Source organism: Corvus moneduloides, chromosome 11 (genome assembly GCF_009650955.1).
Source record: "Corvus moneduloides isolate bCorMon1 chromosome 11, bCorMon1.pri, whole genome shotgun sequence".
NCBI classification, from domain to species: domain Eukaryota; kingdom Metazoa; phylum Chordata; class Aves; order Passeriformes; family Corvidae; genus Corvus; species Corvus moneduloides.
Window position 1 is genome coordinate 16,511,491 of NC_045486.1, and position 12,561 is coordinate 16,524,051.

Consider the following 12,561-nt stretch of genomic DNA (forward strand, 5'->3'; position numbering starts at 1 on the left):
CACTGTCAGCGTGTTCGTGTAATTAAGTTGCCACGTACCTCAAGTGCATCAGTTGTAGGACAATTACTTAAATCAAGCCAGCACAAAATGACTGTATTGATGTCTGCATCACTGCATGATGATCATGCCACGGCCAAACTTCTCAAGTGGAAGCACAGCAATGATGTTAAGGTGAATTCCAAATACAGTGGATTCAAAAGGCAACCACGACAGAAAGATTGTGGTCTACAATTGTCCCTGGTCTGCCATGAAATGACCAAAAGAGCCCCTAAAAAGTGTTACCAAAACATACTATGGCACGTGTTGTTTTTACTCATTAATATCTTCCCCATGAGGCAGTGAAAGAGTTCCCAGAATATAAAGATTACACCATGCAAAAACTCTATCAGTCATTAACATGTCAGTTTACACTTAATCCACCTTTTCCCTACAGCAATTGCTTAGGAGATTTGCCAGGTTTAAGAATCAGATAAGATAACTCAATACCAGCAAATTAATAGTAGAGGGGGAAAAAAACCAGCAAAGGAAAACCCATACAGATCAATAACTACAGAGATCTGCTACTGTTTCCCTGCTCTCTGCCGGGCACTGCTGTCTCCCCTGGAGAAGGAGCGTGTCAGCTCTAATGTAACAGGATCCTGAGGTGTCCCAGGGTAAGTGCCCAGCACGGACACACCAACCAACAGCAAAGCCATTCTCCCGACACTCCTATGCCACCTCCTAACTATGAGTCATTAAAAAAGGCAGTGAGATCAGTTTTATTTGGTTGCCTGTCTTGTCCATAAGCATCTTCCTAACATAGGTTCTGGGAAGAACCAGATTTCATTCTCATCCCTCAATCACAGCAACAATTCACAAACCAAATGCAAAAGAGGAAGTGGCTGAATTGAAGGCAGGAAGGCCACTAAGTCTTCTCTCTAGAGATGATCTTTTAGATAGATAGATAGCTTTTTACTCATTTTTTTAAAATTGTAAAATCCATGTCAGTAACGCCTACCACACAAGAAACCCAGGCTTTCAGTTAATTGATCTATTTTTATCTTCACATTGATTTACTTTGTCCCAACAACTGGCTGTTTTGAAACAGTAGTCTCAGACCGCAGCCAGACCAGGAATCCATCCTGCTGGATGCTGTAGATGCTACAAGTTACAGTCTTCACACCTGAAGGAGCAAAACTACTTGCCATTAACAACTTTTCCTCTTAAAAGTCAGATGTTTCTGACCAGTTCACACACATCACAAACCTTAAGTAGGTTGCAACAATGATATTTCTGAAGTTACAAGGTGGATTATCATTTTTTCCAGTGTGAGTTTTGCGTGGTGCAGCTTATATTCTGCCTCACGGAACCGTTCGCTATGGTAACCTCCTGGGCTACTGACAGCAGCCAGCTCCCATAAAGGAAGGAAGGAACAGCAAAGAAACAGCAAGTTAGGCCTTTTCTTTCTCTGCAAAACCTCTCCCACCAAAATTCTGCTGTCAGAGTGGGTGAAACTGTCAGACATGAGGGTTACCATGTACAATCTTTTTATAATGGCAACAAGTTTCTCTAAAGTAGATATAATTGTTCTGCTAAAGCATGCATGGGACTGTGAAACAGGCATCACTGGCCTATTTCTCAATAAATAAGGGCCTTATAGAACTGCAATAGCGAATGTAGTTAAAAATCCACAATTAACTGCCCGCGCTGTTTTTCTTCTCCTTTCTTTATTTCCACTGTGTGTGGGGCGGCGGCGGAGGGGGGATGGGGGGGGGGGGGGGGGGGTTGGTAGCAAGTTTGCAAAAGCCACAGACGGAAAACTTGCTCAGTCCTTCCGATGCGGGCATTCCGCCCTCCCGCTTTCACCCGGCGCTGCCCGGGCGGGAGCCCTCCCGCAGACGCTGCCCCGGCGCCGCTCCCTCCCCAGCCCGAAGTTGGCGTCCCGGGGCATCCCCGGCGGCCGCCCGGGCAGTGTCACCGGCGGCCGATTTACGACTTCAGGTGCAGGAGCGGCGGGCAGCGCAGACCGACTCCCCGAGAGACAAAGGCTGTGTGTCGCTCGCCGGAGCGCCGCCGGGCGCGGAGCCGCCGGAGGTGCGGAGCGGCGGCGGCGGGCGCGGCGCGCACACAATGCCCGGCCCCGCGGCAGCGCAGGCCCCGCAGCGCGGGCGGCGGCGCTGCGGGAGAGCCGGCGGCGCGGCCGCGGAGGCGGCGCCCGCCCCTCTCCCCGCACACCCACCCACCCCGACCGGGAGGCGAGAGCCGCTCGCTGACAGGCCACTTGACGGGGACCGACGCCAGCCGCTGCCCCGGGCGGGACGCGCGCCGCGCCGAGCGGAGCGCGGCCGCGCCCGGCGAGGGTGCGGAGCGGAGCGGCGCGGGGTTTAAAGGTCCCCTTCCACCGCCATTTTGAGGGGGAGGGGGGCGAGCGAGAGGCGCTCGGTGGGCTCGGCCCCCCGCGGGCGCGGGCAGGGACCGGCCGCGCCGGGGCGGCGTCGCGGCGCGCACAAAGTTCCCGCGGGGGCCGGGCGCGTCCCCGGGCGGGCGCGGGGCCGGCCGGGAGGGCAACTTCGGCCGAGCGCGCCGCGGGACGCCGCGGGCCCCTGGCGGGAGCGCGCAGAGTTGCGCGCGGGCAGTTGCGCGGCGGCGCCCGGCCAGCCCCGCGCATCGCTCCTCGGCGCGGCCGAAGGCGCGTCCCCCCCGCGCTGCCGCCGCCGCCTCCCCGCCGCGCTCCGCCTGCCTCTTCCCTCCTCCTCCTCCTCCTACCTCGCCGCCTTTTTCCCGCATCCAAACTTCGTGAGCCCGGAAAAACCCTCCGGGCCCCGCGCCCCGCCGGCAAAACGCCCCCAACAGCTGCGCCCGGGGCCGCTCCGCCTGCGCGCGGGCGCCGCCGCCGCCCGCCTCACCTGCGGGGAGTTTTTCCAGCCCTGCGCCGCTGCCGGGGCTCGGGCTCCCCAGCGCTCCGCTCACTGCCTCATTCCAATATGGCACGGCCCGCCAGAGCGCATGCGCCCGCCGCCCGCCCGCCTGCCTCCCCCCTCCCGCCCCTCCGCCCTCCCCTCCCCTCACGGCTTTTCGGGCGCTCCGGCTCCCTCCTGCCGCGGGCGCGCCGAGCCCGCCGCCGCCGCCGCCGCCCGCCCGGCCCCGCGGGGCCCGGCCCCGACCCCGCCCCCGCCGCGCTGCCCCGGGCTGCTGCCCCCGGACACCTGCTCCCGCCGCGCCGGGAGCAGCGCGGGATCGGCCGCCGGTAACGGGACGCGCCGCCGCGACTCTGCCGGGGCGGGGCGGGCGTCCACGCCCTGCCCGGGCGCCGCGGAAAGGGACACGGCCCGGCGGGCGAGCGGGCGGTCGGTGCCTGCCGCGGGATGCGCGGTCCTGTCTCCATCCCACCCCCCCCCCGCCCCGGCGAGGATTTAGCCCCCTTCCCCTCGGACAGAACCGGCCCCGTCGGTCGGGGCGCGGGGACCAGCGGCGCCCCCCCGGCCCCCCCCCCAGCGGGCCCGCGCAGCCGGCGGGGCCGCGCCAGCGCCGCAGTTGGCGGGGAGCGGGCGGGCGGCACCGGCCGTGTCGTCCCCCCCCACCCAGGGCGGAGACCGGCGCCCCGCGCACTCGCCGCCGCTGCCCGCGGCGCAGCGAAGCGAAAGAAAAAGGAAGCGGGTTGTGCAACACCGCGCTCCTGCCCGTGCGGCGGGGACGGAGGGGCGGAAAGGGAGCGCCCCCCGCCCCGAGCCCCGTAGCCGGTCCGCACCGAGGCGGTGGCCGGGAATGAGCCCGCCGGTCGGCGGGGGACTGCGGGAGCAGAGCGCGAAAAGCCTTTGCGCTCCCCGGGAGCGCATCCGCCCGCCGGCGGCGGCGGCCGCAGACGGCGGCGGGAGCGCTGCGGCCGCGCTCCGGTCCGCTCGCCGCCGGGAGGGACGCGCTCCCGGGCCGCGGGCTCTCGGCCGGCTTGCCCAGCCCGCGGGCACCGGAGCTTGTCTGTGCGTACGTGCCCTCGCGTCGTGCTGGACACCAGTTGCTACCGACCAGAAACGAGTGTTCCGAGGCGAAGAGCAGGCGGATCGAGTGAGCTGTAATGGTTTGTCTCTGGAGCAAAGAAGTGCCAACAAATAAACAGAGCGGCAGTACCGGAACAGCGGGCAGGAAGAACGAATGGAACCATGAACTTGCTCATTACGCATCCAGCGGGCAGATCGCACACACCGCTCTGCGCGCCGCGGCACCGCGGAGACGCGCCGGGCTCCGATTACTCCTGAGCGATGCGGTGCGATGCCCGGCAGGATAGAGCCGGCCACGCAGCCCCTCTCGCAAGAGAGATGCTGCTCTCCACAAGGATAAGAAACCTCCTTTTCCCACTGGCTTGAAGTAAAAAAGTGGCGACCTTTTCCGTGGCACTCGGGAGGGAGCACAGCGCGCCCGCCGCCCGGGACAGCGGGCCCCGCTCCCGGCAGGAGCCGCTCCGGGGCTCGCAGCGGCCGCGGCGCTGCCCGAGGACGGGCCCCGCGGGGCTGGAGCGCTTCGTGCCCGCGGTTCCGTTTCCCGGAGCGGCGGCCCGCCCGCTCCCGCTGCCGTTCCCGCCGAGGGGCGGGCGAGGCCCGGGCCCTCCGCTAGAGGGGGGTCTCGCCATGCCGATCCGCAGGGCCCCGCTGAGCGCTCCCGGCCCGGCACCGCGCAATTAACTATTCAAATGAAACCTCTGCCGCACCACCTAACTGGGTCCCAGCAGACGCCGGCTGCATAACCGAGCGCCGCTCCAGGCAGCCCCGGGCCAGCCGGCCAGACTTCGTGAGTCCCCCGAAGATCTCCGCGGCCACCGCCAGGCACGGCAGCCACCCCCTCACCAAAGCACAACCGCTAAGAAACTGAGGACTTGTTCTGCAAAAGCCCCAAACTGGTGTGCAACAGGAAGAAAACCTCAAAAGTCAGGTATCACAAACTTCTCAGGCTGACAAGAGCGAGAAGCACGCCCTTTCAGACTGCTCGTCGATCCTGGAAATGAGTCCTTGGTACACACAACTGCGTACGGAAAGAAACGTGATCCACCAGTCTGCTCCGTGAAATATATAAACGATCTTCTATGTCCTATTAATCTTCAGTCACAGAAGGACAGCTGTTTACAGAACCTTCGCCTGGCCAGCTCCATGATACGTTAACTTTGTGTAATCTCTGGTGATTTGGAGGTTATAAAGGCACGGAAAGGAAGCAGAATCTTTCTGGACCTTCTGGCATGTTAACTAACCTCCTGAAACGCGGGACTAACACACTGCAAATACACATTTCATCACACGGGGATTAAATCTCCTTATAGCCTCTTTTCAGGAACGGGAATTTCTGAGAAACCCAACACCATTTTATTATCCAGTTTGGAGGATGAACTGAGTAACTAAGCAGCCATCAGACAGCCAAGGCGTGCCTTCTACCTTCAAGGCTTTTCTAGCATCCACTCTTTGAAACTAGAAACTTTCTAATTTCCAGTGTAACTGTATTCACGACCAATTTGTAGCCATTTGGTCTTTACCATATTGCCCTTCAAATTAAATAACTTTGCCTTTCTGATATTTACCTAAAAAGTCCCTATAAATAGCAATTAGATCATCCATTCTCAGTCTTTCTGCTTTGCTTTTAATCTTCTCTCCAAATAGGTTTTCCACTCCTCCAGCGTCCTTTTATACCTTCTACCCTGTGTGCACTGTTCTAAACAAGGTCTTAACAACTGCCTTGTACCACGATATTAATACCTCGCAGTCTCCTGAAAATGCCTCACTCGCTGCATCCCAGAATACATTAGTATTTTTAAGACCACATTAGAGTGGCATCATAGTTATCCTACAACCAATAATGTACCTGGATTCCTCCTCTTGTAATCTCACATTTGATGAACCTCTGAGCTTCCTCGCAGTTATTCTAATTAATCTGTGAGTGCATGACTTCTTGCTATTATATTCCAACCCATTTCTGGTACTCCAGGCAATAGATCAATTGTGCTACAGCAGTTTAAGATACTATACCATAAAAATATGCATCTTGTCCTATTTTTCAATTTAGTTACCACCCAGCCTGCTCAGAGGTTTCCCCTTTTCCAGCAGCTCACTGCAACCTGTCCACACTTTTGGCTATGTCAGGAAGGTGGCAAATGTTGTCCCTGTAAAGCAGCCTGCTCCTGAGCTTCTGTGAAACATCCAGGCTACCCACAAATTCCTCATGTCCCATTTCTTCAACCAAAGCTATCCCTGGCAACACATGAATCTCCAAGAACCACGATGGTTCACCTGTTTCCCCACAACCTCACACTGTGTTTTGGCACTTCTTTTTGTTTTGGTGCAGACTGTGGTAGGCCGTTTCTTCTACAAAATTAAACTGGAATGCTTCATGCAAAATAAGCCACATGTCTTTTAGGAACCTTCTGATCATTAAAAACTTATTTTCCTTGTTTACGTTAAGTGATAAATGAGGAATTCTAAATTTTCCCTTAATTGATCCAGTAAGTCACATATATTGTTAGCATCACACCATCTTTTCCTTCAGTTGTTCTCTCATATTAAAGAAGACCTGTTTTGAAGCTGAAGCATTCAAGCTGTGCAAACAGCATTAGATAATCAGTACCCAGGTTTAAGTGCCAGCCAGTTTTCCCTAGCAGGGCTTTCTGCTCCTTTCAGCGAAACTTTCAGCTTGCCTTTGTTTTGCTACATTAATTAGCACCACACTCCTATAGACTGCAAGTGCCAAGAAGTCCCTCTGAACTTTTTTGTGCACAGACAGCAGGCTCAAGCTGCACATCCCTGCACTGAGAACAGGGCTGGTGTAGGTTTGCACTTCTGTGCTTGTACTCAAATGAAACTCATGGAACAGAGCATTCCCCTTCAGTGAAGTGGGGATAATTCGTTTACAAGAACACTGTGTCTGTGGGAGCAAAACGCAGAGAAGAGTTACAGATACGTTAATTCAAATTGGTTACGTGTTGGTTAAAAGCTTTTGTCCCTACTTATAGGGTAGATTTTGTTGAGTAAAGGTTGTGAGACGTATGAAGAACATATATGGGTCTTACTGGAATTACTATTTGTGTCTTACATAGGGAATCCAAGAGTGCTTCTGAAATCCTTGGATCCCTTGTGACCTTCTTCATCTGCAACCCAACTCATTAATGGGAAAAAGTTGGTGTTTGTGGAGGAAACAGGGCCCTTACAAGAGCTGCAGGGGAAACATTGCCCAGGATTCCCAAAGGTGAGCTGAGACCAAGCTAAGCCAGTCTGACTCTCCACAGAGAGCTCGCCCCAGTGGTTTGAACTCATGAAGTTTTCCATAACTACACGGACTTTCTCAGCAAATGCTGTTGATCTTCAGCTGTTAGCTTAGAACTGCATGTCTTCTTCCAAAATGTACAATATTCTACTACAGTGTTAAAGAAAATTTGCCAAGGACTTTTTAACCTTCAATGCTCTCCACACCTTGTACTTCTGGGATAATAACCAGAGACATGCACTGAAGTATTTGCAGTTGCCATTTCTGTGGCCAGTGGATCAGACTAACCCAGAAGATAACCTCCTGTGGGTGACTGAGTGACATCCCTGGACTTCTGCTTTGCTCCTCCTGTTTTCAGACTTTGGTTAGCCTGAAAATTATGGCAGTTTTAAAGCTGGTGAAAGGCTCAGCTGGCAGCCCTATGAAAGACAATCAGTTCATCCTCAAAGGAACCCTAATATAGACACAAGGGAAGAGCCACTTGGACTCTTCCCTTTGCTATTGCAGATGTGTGCTGATGGCACACAAGGTGGTGCACTTCAGACCATGCAGCTCCTTCAGTGGCCTTGTTAAAGATGCTCCTGCCGTGAGCAGCAGGTGCCAGGTGTGCCAGCAGGGTGTGGTGTGGACACTGGGGATGTTAATAGCTATTGAGGCAACACTTTCTTTCACATATTAAAGGCATTTTGCTGGCATGCAGATATGCTCGATCAGGTTCAGCTGTAGGATGAGGGGAAGAAACAGATCCAAGCAGTTTGCTCCATACCTTCCCTTCCCCAGCTGTCTGCTTTCTGGCTTAGAGACTCCAGACTTGGCACAAGAAGGCTGTGTCATTTTAGTGATTTTAGGTAAGTGACAAAAAAAAAGAGGCTACAGGGCCTTTAGTTAGGCATTCAGCTGGCAGCAGCAAAGCATCTGTAGGCTGGTCCCTGCAGCACGGGACACCCATCTTCTACCTTCTCTCTGTTCAGCTTCTGAGCATGTTCTTTTATGTTTGACTGCTTTTTTCACTGGCATTTTTGCTTCTTTCTCATTTCTCTTGACTGCTGTACATCCTATTTTATTATTTCCTATTAGTGTCTATTGTACCTCACTTGGGTTGTTTGGTTTATTTTCACTACTGATTAATTCCCAACACTGTAAGGAAAATAAATTCATTGAAGAAACCTGGTTTTTTACCAGCCATGGTGCTGTTCATTTTACATATGTAATGTTCCTCTGCCCTTTGTTTAGTCTATTTAGACTTAGCTTTTCAGAGGGTTTTAATCTCTACTTGTGCAACAGCTCCCTATATACGAGGTCCAGCGTTAGCTGTGTTGCCCATGTTAATGTGTTTATAATTAAGATATTAGGATATTTGCCATACTATGAAAATCTTCATAATTTTTGTCATTTTTAATACAGCTGAAGACTTTGCATGTGTAAGGCACATCATACAGGTCACAACAGAGAGGGAAAAACTTCTCAGGCTAAAGCCTGGGAGAGATGAGGGCAGAAACTATGAGTAATCTTGCAGTTTTGCTAAATTATAGGCAGACGTGGTTGATGCCCTTTCCCCAGCTCACTGTGTACCAAATAGGAAATTGCTGCTAACTCTGAAGATCTGTGATACCTGATAAAAATACAAGAAACTCCATTCCTCCCTAATCTAGTTCCTTCCAGTCCTCTCTTTCTTTTTTTGGTAAAAAAGACTCTTTTTTTACCAGGTCTCTGTAGATCTCCTGTTGCCACTGGAAGCTCTGTGAGATGGCACAAATGAAACACCCATCATGTAAGAAACAGAGAAACAGTCCCAAAGAGACCCTAACAATGACCTAACAAAAAGCCATCACCCAGCTCTGAAGGTAAAGCTGGACTGGGAACACTTCTGTTACTACTTAAGCACATTTTTTTTTTTTCCATGGCATCAAAGAGGATGAGAAAGTTCCAGAGGAGAAGAAGGAATTCTCTGTCACCTTCTTCCAGTACAATTTTTGTAGTAGGCACCTGTATAACTGTCATAGAGGACTGAAATATTGTTTGTGCTTGTGGCAGGCAGAACACAGGAACATTTAGGCACCACTTGCTTTTTCATGTCTCCATGGTTTTTATACTCTGCAGTGTGGGCTGTCCCTGTGAGCACATTACTGCAACAGAACCAAGGTGGACTGCAAAACAAGGAGAGCCAGGCCCAGTAAACTCAGAATAAAAAATGAAGCAGAGGGAAAGGAAGTGTAGTCACACAACTGGGAAAGGTTGAGTATAGAAACACTCCATAAAGAAGATACTATGAGAACTAGAATATTCACCTTTAGAGAAAAGCAAAGCTCCTCTGTTTATATGATACTGACTTTGCTCTTTTATGGTTCTCCTCTTAACATTCCTATCCACTTCCCAGCTTTTATACAATTCAAATGAACATTTGCACAAGATGGTTTACATCAACACCCACTGCTGAAGTACCCTTGACTTCAGTCAGGCCATACCCTTCCCACTGTTAGCTTTCAAATACTGCCCATATTGTCAGCATTTTCCTGTATTTGACTGTGATCTCACCAACTGCTTAGCAAGTATTTGCAGAGGAATGCTTTGGGGTTTTTTTTAACAGATATAGATGGAAAAGAGAGGCAGACAACATGCTTTTAGTGATAATATTTAGATACCAAAATGAGATTGTGCAAAAACAGTATTATAATTTACCTGAGAACAAAACCCCAATTTACTGCTTTCTATTTACGGTCAAAGTGATTTTTTTTTCCCCAGATTAAAAATATTTATGTAGTTTTGGAAAATCCTGATCAGCCCAAGCACAGAAAACCATATTAGGAAGGCCTATTATAAACAGCAGTGAAGCAGCCCATCTTGTTTTGTTATGCAAGCCAAATGAAACACAGAAATTAAACCAAGAGCGGGAAAACAACTAAGACTTAAAACTGCATTGGGAATACTCCAAAGACTCATTAACAGATGAAAAAGTATGATTATCTTATTAGGAGTACTACCACCCATACAGAAGCTCTGATCAAAACAATAATTAAACCACCAATAACAATCTCCCTGCATCATTAAATACTTTTGTACAAATAAATTAACTCTGCCAGCCAGAAACATCAAATGGAGATAATTTACCTCAACCAGTTAATAAGTCTAAATACTCAGAAAGCCTCTTGCATTCTTACCTGGGAATGTGCTATCATTCTTCTTCCAAAAAAAAAGCTTTTAAATAAATGATTTTGACAGCATTCCTATAAATTTTTGTATTTACTCCGCCACGGATAAATCAATGAACCATGTGGCTTGAGATAACAACCTGTCCCTTTGCCAGTGGTGAAAACTGATTCTCTTCCAACTAGCACATGCAGCTGGGCAGGAATATTTATTTCTGAGCAAAGTAAATGGACACTCAAGTGCAATTGTTGATATGCAGAATCTGGCAACAAATCAATACTGACTTTAAATACCCAATTTATGCCATTACTTTTTAGTACCCATGAATCTTGTTAAAATCCCATAGCATGATGTCCTGAAGTGACACAGCCTGCTTAATTTCTTTTGGTTTGTGGGTTTATCGAATTTGAGGCTTTAAGAATCCTGTTATTGGTGAGTGTCAGTTTCCAGCTTTTTCTCTTTATTGGCTTCCTTTGAAATATCTCTGGAGCTCTTATATCTTCACTTCAATTTGATTTTTTTTCCTGTGTCTGAGAAGGGTACAGGTCTGAATTTGGCATGTGTGTATTACTGCCTTGACCTTACAAAGGCATCCACTACTGATATCTGGGGTTTTAAGGGCAGATACACTGCCTTTATTCACGCTCCTTTAAACAATCTAAAGAAAATTAGACAATTGTAAATAGGTTGTAAATATATTAGACAATTTGCCAGATCATTCAAAACTGCTTTCTTGACCTACATACATAGCAGTGCTCATACATATACCATCTTGTAGTATAATTATCAAAAATCTAAGATCAGGATACATAAAATTGCCTAGATTTCTTAGGTGAGAATCAAAATTTGGACAGATATGATGCAGAAACCAGGCGTTGAAATTCTTATAAAGCAAAAACTAACCTTTCCAGATGCATTGCCAAGAATGGGTCAGGGCTAAGATTTATCAGCAGAGCAGCACTGGTAGGGAACTGCAGTCACTCCTGCCCATGCTGGACCTGCTTTGGGGAAAGCAGAGTAGTGTAGAATCAGAGATGTGTTACTCTGGAAGCTTTTACTAGCAGAAAACTCAAGAGAGTGTAAAATTACTGTTTTGAAATAGATTGGATCCAAGGAGCCTCGTGTTGCCATGAAGGCTTAATGTGCATTTTTAGGAGCATCCCACAAGACAGGTTCAGCCTGTTCATGGAAGTGAGGAGACAGGAAACCCCACTGGAAGAAGAGAGGAGAAAGAGAACTTTGTTTTCTGGTGTGCTAGACTCTACACCATCTTTGACTAACTACTGTTTTAGCCTTGATTTGTGCATATATTAAACAGCTGAACAGGTTTACATGTTTATTCATTTTCTCCCTTAATTTAAGAGGAAGTTGTACAACAAACCTAACTGTGCTGCCCTAGGGAAGATACAGGCTGTGTCCCTCAAGAGGTGCAGGGATCAGCACAGCCACGAGCACCTGTGTTGTACCTGGGTTCCTCAGGAAATTCTACCTCATTTTTGGAGCACTTGTAATGTGCATAATGCCATGAGAGTCAGACCTCTTTCTCACTGGTGTAACACAATTTACTGCTGCACTGTCAGAAAGCAGACCAGTCCCTGGAAGTGCCACTGAACACTTGACTATTTTGGGGTTTATTTTGTGTTCTTTTATGCCATCTGTTAGGAACTACCTCAGAGGAGAAGATAGTAAACCAGGAGGACTGGTCTGATCCATTCTAACAAACCCAATATTCCTAAATCATGCTCTTTAGTTTCCCAAATTAACTTACCTCACCGTTTCCCCTTTGTGGCTGGAATGATTTATTGTTTTTGTTCAACCTGAAAATCTGCTGGCATTAGATATATTAGGATACCCACAGGTGGTTCTTTTGTCATCCTATCACTGCAGTGGGAAGATAGCAAAATAAATCAATAAAAACAATGTCTTGGCTGATGCTTGGGGAAACCAATCTGTGGTTGAATACATAGCTCAGCAGCAGCCTGCCCTATGCACAGGCAGCACTAGGTACCATGGCTTCCAGTCACTGGAGATCTCAAATAAGGATTCTGGGTTTTATTTAGTGTTTTCCCACCACTCAAGTTTCTATCTAATTCTGTGTCCTGTTTAAAATAACAATGTCTTATCTTTTTTTGTTTGTTTCAGATATCCACCAGAGTGAGGATTATTTTGTCACAGGGTCAGGTTTTCTTTCTTTGACTT

The 12,561-nt window shown here is 49.7% G+C and overlaps 1 protein-coding gene across 4 annotated transcripts in view; it reads right to left on the bottom strand.

Annotated features, from left to right (window-relative positions):
- SFMBT1 (Scm like with four mbt domains 1) overlaps window positions 1-12,561 on the bottom strand; it is a 118,801-nt gene that overhangs the window by 70,726 nt on the left and 35,514 nt on the right. For 2 of the 4 annotated variants that reach the window (XM_032120761.1, XM_032120762.1), the window contains one exon: window positions 11,266-11,360. The gene's annotated coding sequence lies outside the window, so the exon portion shown is untranslated. Of the gene's footprint in view, window positions 1-2,885; window positions 2,972-4,002; window positions 4,072-11,265; window positions 11,361-12,561 lie in introns of those variants that run through there. The other 2 variants (XM_032120763.1, XM_032120760.1) reach the window with 2 other exon arrangements.